General features: G+C 43.3%; 1 pseudogene; it reads left to right on the top strand.

Annotated features, from left to right (window-relative positions):
* Positions 1-2,072: 2,072 nt before the first annotated feature.
* On the top strand, positions 2,073-8,183 carry LOC119350360 (annotated as a pseudogene).
* The last annotated feature ends 205 nt before the right edge of the window (positions 8,184-8,388 follow it).

Genomic DNA, 8,388 nt, shown 5'->3' with positions numbered 1-8,388 from the left:
ATCAATTCAGAAATGCTGATTTTTTTTTGCCAAACATTGACAAATGTTTTGACTGCTTGCAAAGTTTAATCTTCGGATGACATTTGTGGTAGACATGGCAAAAAAAGCCAGAATCAATGCTCCAAAATGTCATTTTCAAAAGCATTCTGGAGCATCGATTTTTTTTGCTATGTTTTATACAAATGTCATCCTGCATTAAAACTTTGCAAGCAATGAAAACATTAATAAATACTTACTACAAAAATAGATTTCTTTGGTTTTACTATTCACCCTAGCTCACATGAGCTCGGGATCAGAACATCACTTTCATAGGTGGAATGTTTTACGCTAAATACTTCTATGTTGATATTATTGTTTGACAATTCTGAAAGGAGAAAAAAATGGCAAAATAATCCCTCAAAATTTATAGTGTGAATATGGAAGGTTTGATGATTTTGAGCCAGGTGCGGCACTAACAGTGGTAGTGAGCTTAGAGCGGGGAGACAGTGGTGGATGAAGAGCGGGAGGGGGAGGACGACGACGTAAAAGATCGGTAGAAATAAAAAACAAATGTTGCTTAATGTGCATGAGGATCATAAAGATGTATGTTTTACATGACTGAAGTTGGACCACTAGAATATTTATACCCGTGGAAACACAAGGGCAATTTACTATACCTAATAATAAAGTCATCAGTATTTCTGACGGCACGTCGCATAAATCGCCCCCTAAGTTGCAAAATATTACCCATCGATGCCACCTATAATTGACAAACGTTTCACACAGGGGAATTCCCCGCCTGGGCCGGCCCATGGATCACGCTGGGAGAGGACGCAACATGCCTGTTTGGCCCGGCCCATGTGCGGGCGGCCTGTTTTAAAATTTCGTTTTTTATTTTTAGTTTTTCATTTCCATTTTCAATTTTTTCTCCTTTAAATAATTTCGTACTTCAAAAAGAATTTTAAAATAAAAAAGAGAATTTTCCAAATAAAATGTTCAATAAATCATAAAATGATTGTGGATTAAAAAATGTGTGTAATTTTTGAAAATAATATTCGCATATTCAAAAAATGTTCACAATTTCGAAAAAATGTTTGCACAATAAAAAATATTCCTGATGATTTTTAAAAAAAACTCATGTACTTAAAAATGTTAATGAAATTGAACGAAATTGTTCATCAAAATGTTATCAGTGATGCAGCAAAATGTTGTCATGGCCTTGGAGATTATGATTTGTTTTTCTCCCGTTGCAACGCACGGGCCCTTTCGCTAGTGAATATAAAACATCTAAGATTGATAATATAATAGTATGAAACAATCAAAAATTATAGATACGTTGGAGACGTATCAACAACCTCAATAAGAAATGTTCATCAAAAAATTTAGGGTGGGCATATCTGATAAGTGTTGGCCACAAGAGATGGCATTTGCGAACGTTAGTCTGGTAGTTTCAGTGTATTTAGAGAACCTGGCTTGTTCGCAAAACTACAATGGCATTTCTTTAATTTTGAGTGTAAAAAAGTCATACAAATTGCACCGTAGGATCAAGATCATGTGGCAGTTAGGGTGTTCACTGATAGTTTCTCATTGGTGAACGATCACTAGTTACTATTTTCGCATTTTTTATCCACCACTCATCCATCAAACCAAACACATACTTGGCTATCTCCAACCACCTATCACCCTACTCAATCAACCAGAAAAGGAAAAGTGCTCAAATCAACCAGCTGATCCACGTAACGCGTAAATCACCTCGTCATGTCGTCGTTTGTCCCCTGTGAGCCCCAAATGCACACACGCCTTATTCTTTTCCCTCTCCCCTTTATTCTACCTTCGTCCTCAACTCACGTTTTTTTCTTCCATCTCCTTCCACCTCGCCTCGTGATTCTGTCTTTTTTCTTCACAACCCTGCTGCGAGCGGAGGCGTGCTGCGAGCCGTGAGTACTGGAGTTGGGAGCATGTCCGCCGGAGTTAGGGAGTGCTCGATCTCGTCAATGCTGCAACCAATGGGAGCACCACCGAGACACGCAACGTTGCGAGGGAGCTGCAACGGAGAATCGTCAAGGTTGTCCCATTGATGCTGCAAAGAAGCTATGACGTGCCGCCGGTGCTACGCTGCAGTTGCATTGAAGCATAACAACTACCGCCGGTGCTGCGATGGGAGATGTGATGGGGACGTTGATGCTGCGATGGAGCACCATTGCTCCGCTGTTGGAGGTGCAATGAAGCACCGCAGGCTTACATCGGTGCTGCGATGAAGCTGCGGTCAATCGTCGGTGCTGCGTTGGAGCACCGTCACGCTGGTGTGGTGCTGCAATGAAGCATCGCCGACTTTTCGTCGGTGTTGTGATGGGCTGCGATGGAGCGCCGCCGAGCTAGTGTTGGCGCCGCAATGAAGATCGCTGCGTTGCCGTTCCTATGAGTTGGGCGACACTGCTTTCCTTCGGCGACACTCATTTTTTTCTTCGATGCGGCTAGAGGTGATGGGATGAGGGCAATGCGCCATGAATTGACTGATCCAATGTCTATGAAGGGACAAATCCGATGGTTCATGATGCAACTAATTTAATCAATCGGTTGATCCGTAGCATCCCCAACGAAAAAAGAGGCTATCCCTTGTCAGGTGGGGATATCCACATCCATTCAAACCTAACCCACGAAGCAAACGAACCCTGGTTTTTTCAAACCTAAATACATATTAGTGCGCATGTGGTCGACGCGCTGCTCGAGCGGCCGACGCCACACCGTACGATGGCGTGGATGGGATCGTGCGGTCGCGCGCGGACTAGGTGTTTTTTTGTCAGTTTTGGACGCGCCGCTTCTCCCGCACCCCTGGTTCGATTGTGCCGAGGCGCATCGCGCGTACCCCCCGATGGGCCCGCCATGTCAGTGACTGCGTGGATACCTCTGTTAGTGAGCGTAGACAAACAAGTGGGCGGTGGGCAGTTTTGAATTTCGTGCCACTTCCTCCCCCCCCCCCATCCACCACCCGTCACTGCTACATTCCCCTCTCCCCTCCCCTCCCTTCCCCTCCCAATTTGCCAGTAGTTGCCAGATTCGCTGCTGGATCTCGCCGTCGGTGACGTTGAAAGGTGCGCAGGAGGCGGAGGCGCAGCAGGGGGAGGCACCCGCTGCTCGTCGTCGGCTGAGGTACGCTCGCTGCTCAACCGCTCGCTCCTTCTCCTCGCGTGCCGTACCGATTTCGCCGCGCGCCTTTCAGATGGAGGTTGCGGCCATAATGCTCTTGTCGCGCCCCGTAGTGCTGCTGCGGCGATCGTTGTAGGAGAGGCCTCGCCCGTTGCGCTCTCGCCGCGCCCATAGCGGGGGAAGTGGTGCTCGTGCTGCTCCCACCGCGCTCATAGCCGCAGAGGCCGCGATCGCAATGCTCTCGCCGCGTCTGTAGCATGGTAGGGCGCGTCATCTAGGCTTGCTCCCCCAGCGCTCTCGCCATGTTGGGCCGCGCGCCGTTGTGCATAGGCCGCGACTGTTGCGCTCTCGCCCTTTCTGTTGCTGGGAGGCCGCGCCCGCTAGACTCGCTCCGCAGTGCCTGTAGTGGGGGCGGCTTAGCCGACAATAGATCTAGCGTCCGTGCCCCTTTTGCACAAGTGAATCGAAACCCTAGGTACCGTTGCATTTTAGTTGGTACTTTAGTTGGTGGATATTTCACCATGGCAGTTGAATCCGTTCGATTTTTTTCATGCCCAGTTGCACAACGATTTGTTTGCGGTTGGCAACTGCACTATAGTAGTTGTAGAGTGAATGTTTTCATTACTCTGTTGCACAACGAGTATATTGTAGTTGGCAGTTGCACAAATAGGAGTTGCATAACGAGTTTCGTGCTGAAACTTGACATTTGTCCAGATACCCAATTGGCAGTTCCAGCTACATCAGTTGGACACACCAGGTGCATCAGTTGCACACATCAGTTGCACACCTTTACATCAGTTGCACACATACATCAGGTGAATCGGGTGCACACATCAGTTTCACCATGTGATGGTTGACTCTACATCAGTTGCACACATCAGGTGCATCAGTTGCACACATCAGCACTACGGGGCATCAATTGCACACATCAGGTGCATCAGTTGCACACATCATCTGCCATAAACACATTTTTAGCAGTTATAGGTACAGTGGTTGCACATATTCAGGTACCTATGTTCTGCAGGTTTTATACTTGGCATTGGACCAGTTTTCCAGCTGGTAGATCTAGATTCAATAGTTGGACACAGCTGGGATATGTGTTCTTTAATTTTTGACTCGGTATTACCATATCTGAGTTGGCAGAACCAGGGTCAATGTTTAGCAAAACCAGGGTCCAGTTGGCACAAGATTCTTTTTGGAATGTCTTAGTGGTGGGGTGCTGGTTTTTTATGCATTTGTTTAACAAGTTTTGTTAGTGCTTTTTGAGCTGCAATTTTTTTGTATGTGCAAATTAGAGTGATTTTGTCCGGATCTTTTTTTTGCAGTGACAATGGTCGAAGAGGGAGATGCCGGTGGAAGTGGGGAAGAGGTTGTTTTCTATAAGCTCAAAAAGAGAGCAAATATGATCGAATATATTTGCTTGTTTTCTTTTCTCTTTTTTCCTTCTCTGTTCTTGATTTTTGGTTTTTGTTTCTGTTGAGCTATGCAGAGGATTTCATCAAAGTATGTACAGCAGAACAGGAAAAGGCCTGCTCAGCGGTGTCCTCCTACCGACCCCGATGATGGTAATGAAGTAGGGGTAAGTTTTGAATACGCAATGAACAATTTTGAGTTTTTGTAAAAGAAATTCAATTTTTTATTTTTTGTTTTCTCTGTTTTTATTGATTTTTTTAACATGAGGCATCATTTTGGTTATTTTGTAGGGGGGATGCTAGTGCATCCCATGCTACAAAGCGAGCCAGAACAAAAGGGAAAGGGAAGTCATCTGATGGGGGTGGCCCAACCTCTGCAGAAGCTGATGAGGTACCTTTTTTGTATATTTCTTTTTTCAGTTGCACAGTATGTTGGTACTAGTTGGCACCTGTGTTGTTCAGTGTTGCATATGAAAAAGCATATACTTGGCTGTTGTGTTTAACCAGCATTTTTCTTGGCTTACATTTTTTTGGGTGCAAATTTGAAAGTGTCGTATACTACCATGTCAAATCTGAAAAGTGTTGTTTAGTGTGCAACTAGTCTTTCTTTTATGATAGATTTTGGAATCTCCTTACCTACATTGTCATTTTTGAAAGTTGGCACCAATTGAGCACACAGCTGCACAAAATCATTATACATTTTTGGACAGTTTTTTAATTTCAGAGGGTGTACATGTCAGTTGCACAATAAGGTATAATAGTTGCACAACAATCAACCTGTGGTTGCACAACAACCAACTACGCGGTTAGTTAGACGTATGTGCGCGGCGGGAGCACAATTTTTCTGTATTCATTTCCCTTTTTTTGTCTCAGGCGGGTGAAGTTGGTGTTGAAGGGAACGAAGGAAACGTTCCTCGGCGGCGTTCACAAGCTGGAAGGATTAGGGCATCACCAGGGAGATTTGTGAAGATTAACAACGATTTGGCACCTATTCAGAGATCTTTCTTATATGAGAAGATGTTAGGAGGTTTGGTAAACCTAGCAGACACACTGCCTTCTGACTTGAAGAAGTTCGTAGTCCAGGCATACGACCCAGCCAGTTCAGCTTTGGTATTCCCAGGCAGGGGAACTATTCCAGTAGATGCTGCTAGTGTGCACAAGAACTTTGGTTTACCAGACAGAGGGCCGCTGCTGAAATACATTGTTGAAAAGGAGTCTGTTAAGGCTTTCAGTGAGATGTTCAACCACACCGGGCCACCCAAACACCCCACGGTCACCGAATTCACCAAGACAATGAAAGCTATGAAGGGCACAACTGATAACAAGTTCCTCATTGGGTGGCTTGCAGTTGCTTTCAGCACCTTTTTAGCTCCTACAACTAGTCTCTCTTTGAGCCCACGTTGCTACAGCGTTGTGTTAGAACCCGATGTTCTGTTGAAGAGCAATGTGAGCTTGTTTGTTGTTGAGCACATAAATGAAGCATTTCGCAACATGGGTGAGGACAAACAAACAGTGTGTTGCTGCCTGTATCATTTGATGGTGAGCTCTAATTAATTGTATTCTGTTAGACACACCTTTTTCTAGATGTTTTTTGTGCTTTTTTATCACCAATGTTCTTATATGTTTATTTCCCCTTTTTTGTTTGTCTCTTGGGGATGGTGCATGTACAGATTCTCTACATTGACGCACTTGAGGTTGATTTGCGAATAAGTCACTGCGAAGTTTGAGCCAACGCCTATGATAAGAATCTAATCAGTAAGATAATGAAAAAGGACTTGATTTCGCCCGGTGTCTTTGGGAAACTTCAAGTGAGTTGGAAATTCTGCTCAAAGTCTGTATTTTTTGCACATGATTCTTTCACATACATGTAAGTAGTTGCGCAAGTCTATATTGATAGTTGGCGCACAGACTGAATAGAGTTGCACACATTCTTGTTTCATATTTCCTCTTTACAGTAACCACTTCCAGTTTGTACTTTTCATAGTAATTTCAGTCAGTTTTTTTACTTCTGAGGGCATGTGGTAGTTGCACAAGTTGATGTTGATAGTTGGCACACAGACTTCATGAACAGTTTGCACACATGCTTGTTTCATATTTCCCTTTAAAGTCCCACTTCTTATTTTTGTGACTTCACATAGTATTTTTAGTTACTTTTTTCTTGCTTCTAGGGCATGTGGTAGTTGCACAAGTCTATGTTGATAGTTGGCACACATGCTTATGACAGTTGCACACATGCTTGTTTCATACTTTTCCTTTAAAGTCCCACTTCTCATTTGTGACTTCACATAGGTTTTTCACTTTACCTTTTTTGCTTCTAGGGCATGTGGTAGTTACCCATATATAAAGTCTTTTTTCCTTGTTAGATACAGACAATATAGACTTGTTATTGTTGAAGTTAATTGTAGTAAAATGATCCTTTCTTTCTGTGAACAGCTCAAGGAGCAGTATAGAACCAAAGAGGATTCAACACTCTTCGGAGGATTACTGCAGGCAGAAGCGTTTGTGGCATCAAAGGTTCCAATGAGTTACAATCCTCATGTGAGTTATCCTTTTTTGCTCACCCACACTTTTTTTATTTAGAACAAAAATCATGTTTCTTTGTTGGTTTTACTTTTTCCGTGCCCAATGCATGCATGAGTTGCACAAAATTATTATCTCACCTTTTTTCCTAATTGAAATCAAACTTATGTTCTCACTTACAAAGATTCCATAACTCCTAGATACAAAATATGCTTGTTTTTTACTTCCTACTAACTTACCCCTACTTCAGTTGCACACTTTCAGCATCTCAGTTGCACACTACTTTCATATACTTGCACCAAACTTAGGTTTGCAGTTGGCACAGAAATATACTTTGATATACTTTTCATTATCTTAATTTTTTCTATTTTAAATTTTAAATTTTGTTTTATCTTCTAATGTTATACAGAAGAAGTTCAAGTTAGCAGGTATGGTTCATGGTCTATGTAAGCAATATCAGGCAATCTTGGCAACTTCATCAAAGGTTTTGCCAAGCTTGATGAAGAGGAACCAGATTTGTCTCCTCTCAAGGGCCCGCTAAGTGATCAAACAAAGGGTCAAAGCTCACACACTAGGCGACGAAAGCGTCAATCTACTGCCAAGCAATCAGAAGAGGTGGAGGGAAGTGAAGAAGAATAATTTGTAGAGGAAAGTGAGTCAGAAGAAGATGTTCACCCTGTAGTTGGCAATGATTCTGAAGAAAGTGATGATTCTGAAGAAGAAGAGGGGGATCAAGAGGGAAGGCATGATGAAGAACGTGATGATGGCAGTGACAACGATGATGATGATGATGACAGCGATGATGACGCTGACAACAATGAAGACAATGAAGAATTCGGTAATGATAAAGTGGAAGAGGAAGATGAAAAAGATGGTACAGACAAGGGGAAAGGTGAGGATGTCGAGAAAGGTGAGCAAGGAAAGCATGGGTCCAGTGATGATGACAGCGAGGAAACACATGACGATGACAGGGGGGCCTTTGATGGAGGTAGTGACAGTGGGAATGATGATGATGATCATGATGGTAAAGCTAGCGGTGTCAGCAGTTCAAAGAAGGCAAACACTTCTGGAGATGGAGGAAGCAGCAACTGCAGCAGCTCAATTGATGATAGTGTAACTCTATAGTTTTTCATCCGAAAGGACATGCGTTAGAAGGGTGAAGATCCAGAATTGGAACCAAAGCAGTTGTGCAAGAGGAAAGTTTCTCATTGTTTGACTTGTGTAGATCAGAGCCAGCAATCCCCAACAGATTTGACATCCCTTTGCTGGAAACTCATGCAATCTTTGACTTGAAAGAGAAGGATAATTCCTTTGAAAAAATCATAAATGA

The sequence above is a fragment of the Triticum dicoccoides genome, chromosome 1B (genome assembly GCF_002162155.2).
Source record: "Triticum dicoccoides isolate Atlit2015 ecotype Zavitan chromosome 1B, WEW_v2.0, whole genome shotgun sequence".
Lineage (NCBI taxonomy): Eukaryota > Viridiplantae > Streptophyta > Magnoliopsida > Poales > Poaceae > Triticum > Triticum dicoccoides.
This window is presented reverse-complemented; position numbering and strand designations above follow the sequence as displayed.